This window comes from Protopterus annectens, chromosome 17.part0, assembly GCF_019279795.1.
Source record: "Protopterus annectens isolate FY-2018-M chromosome 17.part0, PAN1.0, whole genome shotgun sequence".
Classification (NCBI taxonomy): Eukaryota; Metazoa; Chordata; order Ceratodontiformes; family Protopteridae; genus Protopterus; species Protopterus annectens.
The window spans coordinates 778,343,551-778,361,509 of record NC_056751.1 but is presented as its reverse complement, the minus strand read 5'-3'; positions in this window follow the sequence as shown (position 1 = coordinate 778,361,509).

The following is a 17,959-nucleotide window of genomic DNA, read 5'->3' as shown; positions in this document are numbered from 1 at the left end:
CTGGTATAAATGAGATCTCGTGTGGACATGAGGCACAGGGGCCTGGCCTGGTATAAATGAGATCCCAGTATAGACATGGGGCATTAAGGCCTGGGCTGGTATAAATGAGATCTCTGGTATGGACATGGGGCACAGGGGACTGGGCTGGTATAAATGAGATCCCTGGTATGGACATGGGGCACAGGGGACTGGGCTGGTATAATGAGGTCCCAGTGTGGACATGGGGAATGGGGGCTGGGCTGGTATAAATGAGGTCCTGGTATGGACATGGGGCACTGGAGCCTGGGCTGCTATAAATGAGGTCCTGGTATGGACATGGGGCAGTGGGGACTAGACTGGTATAAATGAGGTCCAAGGGGACCAAAAAAAAAAGATGTTCTAGTTACTATCTGGCATGTCAATATCCTCCTTGGATACCTGTCTTTTGCTGTGATCTTAAGGATACCATCTATCATTTTCTTATCTTTCTGATTATGAAGAGAGTCATGAGCTACTATAATTCTGAAAACGGTTCTGCTTTTTCCAAACTGCACTGTCTTATGTTCTCATTTACCCATTTGTGCTATTGTCTTTATGCCTTTAGTTATGCAAAAAGCTGCACTTTTACCGGTTTATCCTTCTACTTTCTGTGTCCTAAACATTGTGGACTGCATGTTTAGGCTGTATTTGTAATCTGGCATGCAACATGTTTATGTTAATGCCATAATATTTAAAGTGCTCCATCAAAGCCACTAGTTCAGGTAAGGTTGTGAAGCTGTGTAGACCATCTGACTGAAAGTAGAAGATCGTGACAGTGTACAGCACTGTGATAGAGAGATAGGACTGCAGAATACAGACCATGACAATGACAGTATACATCACTGTTACAGAAAGACAGGACTGCAGAATAATGACCATGACAATGACAGTGTACATCACTGTGCCAGAGAGATAGGACTGCAGAATACAGACCATGGCAATGACAGTGTACATCACTGTTCCAGAGAGACAGGACTGCAGAATAAAGACCATGACAATGACAGTGTACATCACTGTGACAGAAAGACAGGACTGCAGAATAAAGACCATGACAATGACAGTATACATCACTGTGCCAGAGAGACAGGACTGCAGAATACAGACCATGGCAATGACAGTGTACAGCACTGTGACAGAGAGACAGGATTGCAGAATAAGACCATGGCAATGGCAGTGTACAGTATTGTGACAGAGAGACAGGGCTGCAGAATAAAGACTATGGCAATGGCAGTGTACAGCACTGTGAGAGAGAGAGAGATAGAGAGACAGGACTGCAGAATAAAGACCATGGCAATGGCAGTGTACGGCACCGTGCCAGAGAGACAGGACTGCAGAATAAAGACCATGGCACTGTGCAATGCTATAGCAGTGAGAGCAAGCTACAGAAAGAATACAATCTTAGCAGTGCAGGACACTGTGACAGAGAGACAGGAATGCAGAATAAAGACTATGGCAATGTGAAATGCTATAGCAGTGAGAACAAGCTACAGAAAGGACAACATCATAACAGTGCAGGACACTATGCCACAGGGACAGGACTGCAGAATAAAGAGCATGGCATTGTGCAATGCTATAACAGTGAGAACAAGCTACAGAAATGACAACATCATAAGAGTGTAGGACACTGCACCATAGAGACAGGACTGCATAATACAGACCATTGCAATGACAGTGTACAGCACTGTGACAGAGAGACAAGACTGCAGAATAAAGACTATGGCACTATGCAATGCTATAACAACGAGAACAAGCTACAGAAAGGACAACATCATAACAGTGCAGAACACTGTGACAGAGAGACAAGACTCCAGAATACAGGCCATGGCAATGACAGTGTACAGCACTGTGCCAGAGAGACAGGACTGCAAAATAAAGACCATGGCATTGTGCAGTGTGTAATGCTATGACAGCAAGAACAAGTTACAGAAAGGACAACATCATAACAGTGCAAGACACTGTGCCAGAGAGACAAGAATATAGAATAAAGACCATGGCATTGTACAATGCTATAACAGTGAGAACAAGCTACAGAAAGGATAACATCAGAACAGTGAAGGACACTGTGCCAGAGAGACAGGACTAGAGAATAAAGACCATGGCATTGTGCAATGCTATAACAGTGACAACAAGCTACAGAAAGAATACAATCATAGCAGTGCAGGACAATGTGACCGAGTGACAAGACTGCAGAATAAAGACCAAGGCATTGTGCAATGATGTGCAATGCTATAACAGTGAGAACAAGCTACAGAAAGGATAACATCAGAACAGTGAAGGACACTGTGCCAGAGAGACAGGACTAGAGAATAAAGACCATGGCATTGTGCAATGCTATAACAGTGACAACAAGCTACAGAAAGAATACAATCATAGCAGTGCAGGACAATGTGACTGAGTGACAGGACTGCAGAATAAAGACCAAGGCATTGTGCAATGCTGTGCAATGCTATAATAGTGAGAACAATCTACAGAAAGGACAAAATCATAACAGTGCAGGACACTGTGCCAGACAGTCCAGATGTCAGGAAAGAGATCATGGCAGTGAACTGTACTATGACTGCAATTTGAGCTCATTCCACAACTTCTTGTAATAAATGCTTATGACTGACAGCTCAGTTGTTTATATGATCCTAATAAATGCACTCAAGCATGTCAAGTTATGAACAAATAAACCAGATGGAAAAACAAAAAATAAGCATTTTATTTTTTTGAGGGAAAAGCCACCTCCTTCTCCTCTAGATGATGTTGATTTTTTTCCTCCAAACCACCTTAATTTATTATTCTCAGCTGGATAAAAAACAATCCGTGAGAGGCAGCAGGAAACATTTTGATTTTGTTTCAGTGTGAAGCAAGAAACAGAACATCACCAACTTCTCCTCAAGCTATCACCTTAAGCAACTGTGTCATGAGCCCTGGTGAAATGAGCAACTAAATGAAAGGCTGTAGAAGACCATGGCAGAAGTGCAAACTGATGCACTAGACAATCAGGCTGCTATATGAAGGATGTGGCCATGGTTACAGTGCTGTGACCTGGGGAGTCCAAACTGAGCAATGCAGATTGGACAAAGCAAAGCCACAGGACCTGTGATAGTGTGCTGTGTTGTGACAGATAGGGAGAGACCATATTACAGAATGTAAATATAATAGAATCGTAAAGTGTGATGGGACAGACACACAGCCAAAGAATACTCTCCAGGCCAGTGTTGTCCATGCTATGGAGTATAGATCAACACGGTGTGGAAAACATGAGAAGAGATACTAAATTGTTAGGTATTGATAAAGGAAGACTATACAGTGTGGTGACAGAGGCCAAGCTGCTGCATACAGATAACGACAGTGAACATGACTGTGAGGAACAGCTCAAGCAGCAGTTGTGGACACATCAGTGTACAATTATGTGACAAAGAGTCAGTGATACTCAGGGTTACAGATATGCCAGTGTATAATTCTATGGCAAGGAGCTCATGGTATTCACAGTTACAGATATGTCTGTATACAATTCTATGGTAAGGAGTCCACGATACTCAAAATTGCATATATGCCTGTGTAAAATTCTGTTTCAAGGAACTCACAGTACTCCAGATGCATATATATCAGTGTACAATTCTGTGGCAAAGAGCCAATGATACTCACAGTTACAGATACACCAATGTACAATACTTTGGCAAGCAACCCATGATGCTAACAGTTATAAATATGTCAGTGACAATTCTGTAGCAAGTAGCCCAGGATACTCACAGTTACAGATATGTCAGTGTACAATTTTGTGGGAAGAAGCCAATGATACACAGTTGAAGATATGCCAGCGTACAATTCTGTGGAAAGAAGCTCATGGACATGCTCCACCTCAAAAAATCCAAATCCATCAGAACTACACGCTCCAGTGACTTAAACCTCAGCACAGAAATAAATAGAACAGATTCATATCCCAGAGGCTCCCCTCACTCTGGAACAAAATCCCAATCCATGTCAGACAGAGCCCCTCAATGACCCTCTTCAAGACGAATCTTGACGTTTGGATGGGAGATCGTAAATTTACCCCTGGGATCTCTTCTGTGTCACTGCTAGACAGAGGCACGGTAAACTAACCTTAAATGGGCTATCTTCTGTGACCTACTATACAGAGGCATAGTCAACTAATCTAAGAAGGGTGGTGAAAGCCAAACACACTCTGGCTAGGCTTGTAAATGCCCTAGGGCAGATAGCCTAGTATCAACATATGAACCTATGAATCAATGATACTCACAGTTGTAGACATGCCAGTGTAGAATTCTGTGTCAAGGAATACATGATACTCACAGCTGCACATATGCCAGTGTACAATTCTGTGGCAAGGAGTCCATGATACACATGGATGCAGATATGTCAGTGTACAGTCCTGTGGCATTGAGCCCCAGATATGTACAGTTCTAGATATGTCAGTGTACAATTATGTGCCAAGGAGCTCGAGATAAGTAGCAGTTATAGATTATGTCAGTGGCAAAGAGCCCATAGGTTCATAGGTTCATAGGTAGGTACTAGGCTATCTGCCCGAAGGTATTTATAAGCCTAGCCCGAATGTGTTGGCTTTTGCTGCCTCCTTAGATTAGTTCCCTGTGCCTCTGTCAGGCAGAGCCATTGAAGTGATCCCTGGGGTAAACTTTCTGTTTCCCATCCACTCATCAAGGTTTTTTTTGAAGAGGGTTAGCAAAGAGCTCTGCCTAATGTAGATTGGAATCTTCTTCCAGAGCATGGGAAGTCTCTGGGACAAGAATCTATCCCTGCAGCATTTTCCTATTTATTGTTGTGGTGAGGTTTAGATCCCTGAAGCATGTGGCTCAAGGGGATAAGGTTTTCTTTAGGTGGAGCATGTCCATCAATTCTGGGTTGGAAATGGACTTGTATGTTAGACAGAGATCACCTCTGAGTAGGTGGTATGCAACCGAGTACAGCTGGAGTTTCTTCAGTTGAGCTGCATAGGGCATCTGCTTGAGGCCATTGATCCTCTTGGTGAGGTACTTCTGTGGTCTTTCTAGTTGTTGCAGGTGTCTTGTAAGGTACATCCCAAATGGGGTATTGTACTCTATGATGGGTCTGATGAATGATGTGTAGATGGGCCCAATGGCCTCTTTCGATCTGGATGCAAACCCTTTTGTGATTTGGTGGGCCATATAGAAGGATTTTCTAACCACATTGGCAATGTGATTATCAAAGGAGAGGTTACTATATACTTGGGTCCCCAGATCCCTTATTATGTCTTCCGTATTTAGGGGGCTACCACCTATGTGATAGTTTGTGGGTACTTTGTTTTTTCCAAAGGGGATGACTATGCACCTTTTGGCATTTAGCTTGAGGCTATGGTTTTGACACCAGGTATCTGTCTCAGTGAGACCCTTTTGGAGGATATCTGTGTCAGCTGGAGAGTCAATTATAGCCCCTAGTTTGCAGTTATCTGCAAACTTGGTCAGCCATAGTCCTCCTGTGTTTGCCTGTACCTCTGAGAAGTATATGTCAAACAGGAGGGGTGCTAGGACTGAGGCCTGGGGAACACCACTTGTAACCAGTTTAGAGTCAGACCTAGCTCCCGCAACTCTTACCATGTGGGTTCTGTCCGTGAGCCAGTTGGCAACTCATCTCATGACATAGGGGTTTATGTTCAGGCTGGTGAGCTTGTCTATAATACCTGAGTGGGGAATGGTGTCAAGGCCTTTGCAAGGTCTAGGTAGGCTCTGTGGACCATCTTTCCCTTGTCTATAGCCTTGGTAACTGTCTCAAAGAAGTCCACCAGGTTTAGGAGGCATGATCTGCACTTAACAAATCCGAACTGGGTAGCGTCCAGTGTTTGGAGGTTCCCAATGTCTCTGTTAATGAGATCCATGATGATGCACTCCATAGCTTTGCAGACCATGGTAGTCAGGCTTATAGGGCGACAGATCCTGGGGTCCGTTGTGGCTCCACCTTTGTGGAGTGGAATAACCGCTGCTGTGCACCACTCTGTGGGCTCATAGCCTGTGGAGAGGCTGAGTTTAAACAGAGCATTTAGGTGAGGGGTTAGTTCATCTTTGAGCTCATGTAGGACACAGCCTGGGACACTGTCCGGTCCCATTGATGCTGTATTTTTGGCTTTGGAGAGGGCTGTTTTAACCTGAGTGTCTGTGATTTTAGGGGCACTACATTCTTCTGGTATAGTTATGGTCCCTTTTGGGGGTGAAGTTTGCACTGAACCAGTCTGCCAGGATGTTGGCTATATCGGTCAGTTCAGTGTATTTTGTGCCATTCTGCACTAACTCCAAGCAGATCTAAGAATTGCCACTTAATTTCTTGACATAGCTAAATAATGCCTTGTGGTTATCTTTGGAGTCCATGGCAATTTTTCTTTCGAAGCTATCCTTGGATGATTTTATGAGAGAATGTAGTTTCTTGCTGATACTGATCAGGGATGTCTTCCCTTCTTGGGATTTTACTCTTTTCTGTACTAGTTTCCTCCTTCTATTGTATAGCTTGTTTATGACAGGGGTCCACCAGACTGGTTTCCTTTTCTTAGAGGAGTGAGTCTTGGTTTTGTTTGGGATAGCATGATCCATGCATTCTTGTAGGTGCCTGTAGAGTGCATTAGTAAAGGATTTTGCAGCTTAGACAGTGTTGTCCTTTAGCATGGGGGCTTTGAAACTTCCCACCTTGGTCTTAAGTAACGTGAAGTTTGCTTTTGAAAAGTTTTTCATGGTGGTTTCTTTGACTGGGGGTGGTGGCGGAATGTGGATATCCAGAGTGATTAGTTTATGGTCAGATCTAACCAATGAGGGGTTGACGTCAGGTGTGGAACACCGGTCACCCATGTTGGTGATGACCAGGTCCAATATGTTGTCATCTCAGGTGGGGGTGTTAACCAGTTGATCCAGGGTATTTGAGTTTATAAATTCTAGGAAATGTTGGGCAAGGGAGTTTGTACTTGAGCAGTTCTCCCAGTTTTTTGGTAATTGAAATCACCCAATATCAGGGTGTTTGGTAGGACCTTTATGTTTCCCAGTGTTTCCAGGAATGCGGAGTGGTGGTCCTGGGACATGGTGGGTGATCTGTAGCAAGCTATAATTTGAATAGCAGTTTTGCCCATTGTTAGTCGCACGTGGATGATCTCTGAAGCAGTGTTTGAGTTTATAAATTCTAGGAAATGTTGGGCAAGGGAGTTTGTACTTGAGCAGTTCTCCCAGTTAATGTTTGGGTAATTGAAATCACCCAGTATCAGGGTGTTTGGTAGGACCTTTATGTTTCCCAGTGTTTCCAGGAATGCGGAGTGGTGGTCCTGGGACATGGTGGGTGATCTATAGCAAGCTATAATTTGAATAGCAGTTTTGCCCATTGTTAGTTGCACGTGGATGATCTCTGAAGCATCGTGCTGTGCCATTAACCTGGAGGTGTGGGTATCCTTGATGAATATGGATACTTCCCTGCCATTTGTATTTCGGTCCGGGTTTTGTGGCCAAAATGTATCGTATGTGTTGTAGCCTGCTAGTGCTGGGGTGCTCTCTGGAGCCTTAAACCAGGTTTCTGTTACTGCACACATATCGATTTTCTCCATACTGGGGAGTGCCTTGAGTGCGTGCATTTTGAGGTTTAGACTTCTGGCATTGAGTAGCATTACCCTCAGTTTTTTGTTACTTGCACTATTTATGGCGGTGGGTTTATCATTTGAGCCTTGCCTAAAAAAGGCACTATGGTGGTGGCAAGAGCCTTGGCCAGTATTCGAAAGCCTAAGGGTGACAGGTGAAAGCCATCTCTAGCGAAGCAGTATGGCTTGTCGAGCATGTCATCCCAGGCTGACAGACACTGGATCCTTTTTGAATGACACCAGAAACTTAGGCAATTTTTGAAATTGATAAATTTTCTCTATACCATGGTATAATTCTTGGTGAGGGCAGGATGCTACTCAGGGTCAGGGTTATACCAGCCTGGGCAACGTGATCAGAGAGCTCCTCCATGTCTCTTTTCATGTAGTCCAGGGAGATACAGCTCAGGTCATTCACACCAACATGGACAATGACAAAGTCATATTTGTACTTGTTCTGGAGTGACCTGAGTGCTTGTGTTATGTGGCAGATCCTGGCACCTGACTGGCAGCTAACAGTAACCTTCTCCTTGTTCAGCCTAGTGAGTGGGACGTCAGTGTGCCTGATTATAGAGTCACCTATTACTAGTGTGTTGGGTATGTTATTTTGCCTTAAAGGCTGTGATTGCATGGCACACTGGTTTTGTGAAGTATGTGTTTCATGGTTTGTGCTGGGGGGTGGAGGTTGCTTGGATCTCTGCTTTGGAGGTCTCTGTTGCTTTTGCAGATTTTTATTTAGAGCCTCTGATTATGTTTTCATGTATTTATGTGTGTTTTTTGCTGGTGCTGATTTCATAGGTCTGTGTGAGACTGGTGGTGTGATGCAAATAATTCCCTTCTCCTCTTGACCACCTAGTCCACTCTTGGGCTGAGAGAGCTTAGCCTCCAGTTTGGCTGTATAATTGTATCTCTCACATGTATGTTTGGTGGACGGAGGAGAGGGATGTCTGTGTACATGAGGCAATTGTAACATTGCCTCAAAATGCCCAGATTTACCAGTTGGACCACAAAAGTACACCTGAAACTGCCCTTTGAACATGCCTGGATAGGTACAGTGAACTGTTTTGCTGATTGGCTGGTAAGGTCGAATAGAGAGCCTTGTCCTTCTCTACAGTATAGGGGGGGGGGTCTAGAGCTAAGATTTATTAGCGCTTGCTATGAATTTTGAGCAAGTGCCAGGATGAGAAGTGAATGCTTTGAGTGCTTAAGTTGAAAGTTTATCTAGTTCCAAGGGAAAAATTGAAAAGTAGTCTTTGTGGAGCCGGGAATAGCTATACCCTAGCTAACCGGCACTGCCCGGCGTGCAAAACCGCGGAAATGCGGGTTTTATAGCAGGGAAATGAAAGAGATAGAAATTAGCCCAACATGGCCAATAAACTACTAATTTCTGGGCTGAAACCACTCCTCCAGGGACAGATAAGCTGCTCAAAGCTCCCTCTCTCACAGTGAAAAGAGAAACGTCCTTCTATCCAAGTAAGGTATGAGCAAAAATAGAAACTTGTAACACAGCCTTGAATTCAGCACTAACCTGAAAATTGGACTATACTAGCTCAGAAAGGCAGGAAAACAAGTATATACATATATATATATATATATATATATATATATATATATATATATATTTTTTTTTTTTTTTTCAGAAAATAAAGCAGATACAATAAAAAAAAACACTTTAAATGCACAGAAATGGCTATCACACGTGAGTGTGTAGCCTACAGGTAATTTAAACACAAAAATTACTTTGGATGAAGCTATTGGCGAAAGCGCTAACCGTTGTGCACTGAATTAAACTTTTTTATACCACCTGCTTGTGACTTATCGTTCCTTACAGAAACGCTTTTGGATTATCCTTGCAAATTGGATTATAGTGCAGTGTTTTAATCCAGGTGACTGCATATGCCCTTCATTGCTTTGCTCTTGTGGTGTATTCTTTGTTTTTTAATTACAAAAATTACTTTGTTAAAGTGCAGGCAGTAAAATAGGTACAATATGTAGCTGAAACAAGCTTTTTAAATCACAGAAGCTCTTGAAAATTGGCATTTTAAGCGGATTTAGCTAAAGGCAGCAAGAAAATGCAGAAAAATGATACTTAATCACTCCAAAGTCTCTTTTGTCTCTCTGCTGCTGTAGAACTCTGCAGGGCACCGGGCAGGAGCTTGCTGAGCTGTATACTAGCCCAAAAACCTCACAAATGTGGGTTTTATAGCAGGGAAATGAAATATATAAAAATTAGCCCAAAATGGCCAATAATCTACTAATTTCTGGGCTGAAACCACTCCTCCAGGGACAGATAGGCTGCTCAAAGCTCCCTCTCTCACAGTGAACAGAGAAACTTCCTTCTAACAAAGTAAGGTATGGGCAAACAGAAACTTGTAACACAGCCCTTAGTTCAGCACTAACCTGAAAACTGGACTATACTAGCTTAGAAAGGTGGGAAAACAAGTATGTTTTTTATTTTTTTTTTTGTTTTTTTTCAGAAAATAAAGCAGATACAATAAAAAAAAAACACTTTAAATGCCGAGAAATGGGTATCACACTTGAGTGTGTAGCCAACAACAGTTAAACAGGTAATTTAAACACAAAAACGACTTTGTTAAAGTACAGGCCGTAAAATAAGTACAATATGTAGCTGAAACAAGCTTTTTAAATCACAGAAACTCTAGTAAATCGGCATTTTAGGTGGAATTAGTTAAAGGCAGCAGGAAAATGCATTAAAATGATACTTAATCACTCCAAAGTCTCTCTTCTGTCTTTCTGCTACTGTAGAACTCTGCAGGGCACCAGGCAGGAGCTTGCTGAGCTGTATACACAGTGATGCACAGTTGCATATATGGCAGTGTAACATTCTTTGGCAAGAAGGCCACGATACTCACAGTTGTAGATATGCCAGTGTACAATTCTGTGGCAAGGACACAATGATACAGTTACAAATATAGCAGTGTACAGTTCTTTGGCAAGGAGCCCAAGACACACCGCAGCTGTAGATTGCATCAGTGTAGAATTCTGTGGCAAGGAACCCCAGATATGTACCAGTTATAGAATATGCTAGTGTACAGTTCTGTGGCAAGGACCCCAACATACACTGCAGTTACATACATCAGTGTACAATTCTGTCTCAAGGAGCCTAGGTGCACAACAGTTGTAGATTGTCAGTGTTCAGTTCTGTGGAAAGGAGCCCAAGATACACAGTAGTTGTACGTTAAGTCAGTGTACAATTTTGTGGCAAGGAGCCCAAGACACAGCAGTTGTATGTTAAGTCAGTGTACAATTTTGGGGCAAGGAGCCCAAAATACACAGCAGTAGTAGATTATCTCAGTGTATAATTCTCTAACAAGGTGTCCCAAGATATGCAGCAGTGGTAGATTATGTCAGTATACAATTCTGTGGCAAGGAATCCAAGATACAGAAATTATATTGAATTCCCTACAGCGTACCCTGTCAGAATTGTTGAGAGATCAACTGGCATTAACTAAGGAAATTATTCTTTTGAGCTGGAGCACAGAATCTGAAATGTCTAGTTACAGTAAGGCTTGACAAAATGTAATGCTATAGGCTGCCAAAAAGCAATTGCTAGAAAACAGAACTGAAAATGTAAAGCAGCTGTAGAGATAAAATAACTGGAGGTGGGGTCTTTAGAAAGGGGAAAGAACAAATGACATAGAAATAAATACATTTTGTGGGAACAATGCCTGCAGAAACGGTGAAGTGAAGTTTAAGGAAAGGCATGACTTGAGCAGTTTATATAGTGCTGCAGTAAATGACAGCTGTTAAAAAGAAAGAAAACATATATAATGTATGCAAATGAAAATGTTAATATAGTTTGTTTTCTATTAATGTAGCTGTGCTTATGTCATTATAGCTTATAAACATGTTTCAAAACAATACAAACTATATATATATATATATATATATATATATATATATATATATATATATATGACAATAGTGTTCTACATTTCCTTCCTTCAAAACTTCAGTGAGAGAGAGGACAGACACACACACACACACACACACACACACACACACACACATGTATATATATATATATATATATATATATATATATATATATATATATATATATATATATATGACAATAGTGTCCTACATTTCCTTCCTTCAAAACTTCAGTGAGAGAGAGAGACAGACAGACACACACACACAACACACACACACACACACACACACACACACACACACACACACACACACACACACACACACATGTATATATATATATATATATATGACAATAGTGTCCTACATTTCCTTCCTTCAAAACTTCAGTGAGAGAGAGAGAGAGACAGACAGACACACACACACACACACACACATGTATATATATATATATATATATATATATATATATATATATATATATATATATATATATATGACAATAGTGTCCTACATTTCCTTCCTTCAAAACTTCAGTGAGAGAGAGAGACAGACAGACACACACACACACACACACACACACACACACACACACACACACACACACACACACACACACACACACACAGAATGTAAGGGTAAAACTGATGTGGCCAAGGCATTTTAGCTTCAAAGAGTTTCAGGAATTGCAGAGATAACTTTAGAAAAATAAATTGCCTATATACTCATTCAGCTGTCTGATTTAAGATCACAGTATGTATTTCCAGCAGCATATTTAAATGTTCATAATACTGCAGTAGAGACTTAAATTATATTGATATATTAGACTGACAGTTTGTATTTAAAATACATTTTCATTAATTATTCATGGACATGTAACCGTACAGTTTCAAACTTAGAAGTAGGCAAATAAAGAACTAGCAAATCTGCCTTGCACTGATAGCGATTAGCACTTTGTGGTTCAAGTTTGGCATTTTTGGCAAACTACAGATGTTTTGTTACATGCTGACTAATTCCCTGAGCTGGTAGAGTTGCTACTTAAGACTCTATTGACTACTGTCTCCAACCATTACTAGAGGTACTGAACTTCTGTCTTAGCATCCACTAAGAGTAGGTAGATGCCATAATGGTTTAGGTGTTTACCTCCCAGACTCAAAGTACAGCATTTGAAACTTACCCTTAAAAGAGAATTTTTGGGTTATATGCTGGCATAATGATTAAGGTGTAACCTTACAGATACAAGGTACAGGGTTTAATATTCATCTTTGGGAGGCATGACCAGGCCACCTGGGGTCATTAGCCTACTATCACCTATGAATAGGTTAGATGACCACTTTCTAGAGCCAGTGTATGCAATGTATAGCATAAAGTGTTTTAATACATTCATTTATTTTTTATTTAATTTAATATTGGCATCAATGGCAGTATTTAAACGTTTTTGAACAGCTCCTATAATGTTCTGAAGAAGCTCACTTTTATGTGAGTGAAAGCGCTAAACTTTGTGAGTTACTAAACATTTGTCAGTGTTTTTACGACTGCGGACATTGTTATTCCAAGTTCGGAGGTACTTAGCAGTTTGTTTTGCGTGGAAAAAGCGATTTACGTTTTGGCGTTCATTATCGCTATCATCTTTTTACTTGTGGACTGAATGTCGTTACAGGTTTCAGTTGTTGATCACCTCTGACTAGGTTAGATGATTGCTTTCTAGAGCCAGTGTATGCAATGTATAGCATCAAGTGTTTTAACAAAGGCTAGTTTAGTGACATGGTCTCATTTAGTAAGTGTTACCATTACAATAAACGGTTGAACCAATACTAAATGTAGGCAACCTGCTGTGGAGCACGTCCCCTTATAGGCTGCTCAAACTTGGTGGAGTGGCTGGTTCTCCTTGGGATCAACAAGTAAAAAAATGGTGTGGTTGTTTAGTAAACAACTGCTATATGTTTGTGTCATTACTAGCATGTCATTACCTGCATGTTTCAGGCGCCTACTAAGGAATACTGAATGCAGAAGTCAAGAATAATAATGCATGACATCACAATGATGTTACAGATGGCATCACAGCTGTGACATCAGAGGTATACCAAATGTGCCCACATTTGGTCTCCAGAAGGCCCCACTACCCAGTATAGTAAGATCTACACATGCCTAGGTACATGGCTATAGAAAGTCCACAAATTCCTTCATGTCTGGTCAGTGGGCCATACAGGTCAACAAATGCCTATGGGATGTCATTATCTACACCAAGTCAGTCACATAGCTGTTGATTTGTTAGTAGGTAGGAGGCTACCTTCCACTGGTACTGCCCTTACACGTACATATTGCACATATGAGGGACCACCAGGTGACTTTTATAGATAATGCAGCACAACAGTTGCTGTTGCTAACATTTCTGCTTCTGCAAAGCTACAACTTTCAATATGCTCTTTGCCTTTATACTTAGATATGACTTCCTGCACTATATCATGCATAATGATTATGGATTACAGCCAGCTTCGTCATCCTCATTTACATGTTATTATACACTCTTTAGCCTGACCTTCTTCATTTGTATATCATTATATTGTAATACACATACAACATTTCTTGTGCCTTTTAGTCTGTTACCCCACAGTGTTATTATTATTTATGAATCCCTATCTAATGGTGCATTCTGTTTTTTGACACAAAAACACATTTGAAGCTTCATAAATTGACCATGAAAATCTCCCAAAGTAGCATCTTGACCTCTAAGGTGTTTTATAGTTTTGGAGAAGTCAAAGACTTGCAAACACTATTTTTTCCTTCATCTACCTGATGGCTATAACTCCTATTGGACTTAAAAGTTTCTTATTTTGCTAACAAGATAATATTCCAAAATATGAATTCCCCTGCCATACATATTTTCCCCTGTGTACTGTTTACTGGTATGTAATCACAGATCCCTTAAACAACAAACAAAAAAAACACCTTGTATAGTTGAGTCAGTAAGGATATGCACACAAAGCTTTAGCATCCACACTGTTTATTAGCCATTTTCATCAAAAGACTTCATCACAAAACAAATTTACAATAAGTTACACCCTTTATAAATACTGCATTCAAATAACAGTCAATAAAACAATCAAGTAGCAAAAACAATTACCCATTTAAACTTTGACATCCACCCTTCTGTTTTTTAAAAGGAACTTAATATTCACTGCATCATTAAGTCGTGCAGTTCTATCTGATCTCATCTTTATTTGCCAGGAAGCTTCTCTTTGTTCCAAATATAATTTTAAATCACCTCCCCTTAAATATAAATGCCCTTGTTCTATAACTGAAAATAAAAATGTTGTAACTATATGAGGTGTTTTCTTGTTTGGTGTTTTATCTGTTTCTTGGATAGTGGTATTTATTCCGGATCCCATAAACAACTTCACTGCATCTACGAAGGGTTACAGTTTGAATTAATATCAGTGTGATCCATACCTGATTACAGACACAGCACTTAGTACATGTAGACATCCTATTTAGTGTTAGAGTAACGGGTCCACTTTGTAATTTCAAAACCTCGAACATCACAATCCCAAGGTTCAGATGTTCGAAGTTTCGAAATCTCGAAACTGAACAACTGAATATGACCAACAGTGCGGAACGGTAAATTTGCCATTCTCTTCACTGTAATGCGAACTCGAAGTTGGATTATTTAAGTAACAGGGGGTGTGGGGGGTTCACGGGGACTTGACCCTCTGCAAAAACGTGATTGCTAACGTTTCATTGTTTTAGTTTTTTTTTTTTTTTATTTTGAGATTTCAAAACTTCGAACATCTGAACCTTGGGATTGTAATGTTTGAGGTTTTGAAGTTCAAAATTACAAAGTGGAACTTAAAGTAACAGTCTTGGGTATTTTTTATTTTATATATTTACCATATGCTGCTGATTGAAGAGGGCCATTTTTGTGAACAGCCTAACAAAAGTGACAGTAGACAAATAAATAGTTTACAGTATGGACATGCAAAAAACATTTTAACTTCATTGTCTATCTAATGTAATATCCAGCATGAAAAACATTTTAACAACACAGTAGACATCTGTCTTACAAAGTTGGAATTTCTCTAACATCAAGGTATATACCACTGGATTAACAGAGTTATTGTAGATTAATGTGAGCTATTGTGACAGGATGATAAAGAGAATTATGGGAAACAGTATCACATGTGAAGTACAATAAGGGGAGATGAATGTGAATGAAAGTGGGATGGACAGATAGTGTAAGAAGGGCACAGGACAGCGACAGAAAAGGTACAGAGAGACAGGGATTAATCTAGCAGGGATGTATTAACACTAAATTATGAACTAAACATAGGGAGGCAGGACAGATCGAGCATAGTGTTGTCTGTGATGTATATGTCGCACAGGCGGAGGGGTAGGATCTAATGTGTTCTTTACAGAGAATGATGAACCAAGGAAGAGGGTATCTAAACTGGAAGGGACATTTGAAGGTGTTTGAGCTATACATTTTATGATATGCTTGATGGTAACTTTTTTAGTAGAAAATTGAGTATGGTGCACAAAGATAGAGGAAGTGGGAGAAGGTTATTGGGGAATTTAAGGGTGCAGGGGAGGGAACAGAATTATTTTAGAAAATAGTGTAATAGCAGTGGGTGTGATAGCATGGTGACAGTTTTTGATTTCTCAGAGTGTTTTTGTTCTGATTGTCATGTAATGCTCCAGAAGTATTTTTTGTTTTATTTATTTATTTATTTATTTATTTATTTATTTATGTATTTATTTATTTATTTATATATTTATTTTTATTGAGGGTGTGTTGGTCATGCAGAAGGACATTGGCTTTCTGCTGTCTAGTGTCCTTTTTAGCTAGATCTCTATGTTGTATGAATTGCTGGTGTTTTTTTTTTTCTGAGGATGGAATTTGTTTCCAGGAGGATCAAGCTTTACCCATGATTTTGAAGAAGGATTTAAGTTCTGAGGAGAGACATTTGTTTGAAATAGTTTAAAGGATTCTGGTAACTTTTGGAAAGTGTTTGTTTTGGAGATGTAATAATTTGCTGCTGAGTGATTGGCTACTGTCTCAGTGTTGCTTTCTGATAGGATGGAGGACCAGGAGATATTTTAGGTCATTTAGTAAAAATGAACATTTGTTCTAAGATTTGGGCTTGAAGGTGATCAGTTTAGGTGAGGATTTTAACTTGTTTGTAGTTAAAGAGAATGTAATAGAGCAGTGGTCACTAAAGAAGGGTGGTAGAATGTTAATATTGTTGATTTTGTTTGGGATGTTTGTGATTAAAAGGTCAAGGAGAGAGTGGTTACCTGAGATTAGATATGGGTCAGTTGGTTCTTTAATCATTTGAGTGAGTCCATTGTCAGAGTGTATGTCACTTATTTCTTGGTTTGAAGAATGGGGAAGTTTATATTGAAGTCTCCAATTACAACTATGTCTTTGCTTGACCTAGTGAACTTGGGCATTTCATGAAAGGTTTTTGAATTTGGTAGAGGTAGGTGGTGAATAGTGTCAAAAGAGGGAGTTCCTTTTTTGTGCATTGTTACTGCTAGCCAGTCATATCCATGATCATTGATGGAGCTATTTTGATCAGTACGGTCATTTTTAGGCTGTGTTTGATTAAAATACTGAACCTTTACTTATTCTGGATCCAGGACAAGGCTTGTGAAAGTGAGGGTAGGAAGAAAAGTGCTTAAATTAGGGGTGGATGTCTTGAGCCATGTTTCTGTTACAACAAGTATGTCTATGTTTGTGGTGTTGAGGAAGCCTTCTGTTTATTCAGATGTACTAAGCTTATTGACCATTAATTAAGGCATTGTGTAGGGCAGCCATGGTGGTGCAGTGGTTAGCATTGCTGCCTCACAGCAAGAGGTTGTGTGCATGCGTGTGCCTTCTGTGGAAGGTTGGGCGCCGGGCTGGCAATTCAACACTGTAAAACTCCACTGCCAATCATGAGTGGACAAGGTGATTCGCTGTGGCAACCCCTAACTGGGAAAAGCAAAAGAAGAAGAAGAATTAAAGCATTGTGTAAGCTTGTGTGGTTTGGATAGGGATTTTGTCATTTTGATCTTCTAGAGAATTAAGGATGACCTGGGCTGAGTTTAGTATAAACTGAAATAAAAGCCACAAAAGCTCAACAGTTCGGTTCTGATGAAGTTTTGAGGTGAAAGAAAAGCTCTTATCTTATTTTAAACAATTTTATTAAAGAGGTTTTTAATGGTCCTATCTGTTATACATCATTTTTTGGAGATTTGCATCTTGTTGTTCTGAAGAGACCAGGGTTTGTAAGCTGGTGAGCTTTTGTGGCTTTTACTTCAGTTTGTGGTTTTGTTGCTTATTTAGTTTGTGAATTGAGTTCAGTGTAGCTACACAGAAGGAGAAGAACAATCAGCAGAGGGTAAGTTTACAGAGAATTTTAATTTAATAGGTTGTGTATGTGAAGGTGCCTTGTGTGTGACTGGGTATTTGATTAGGTAAGG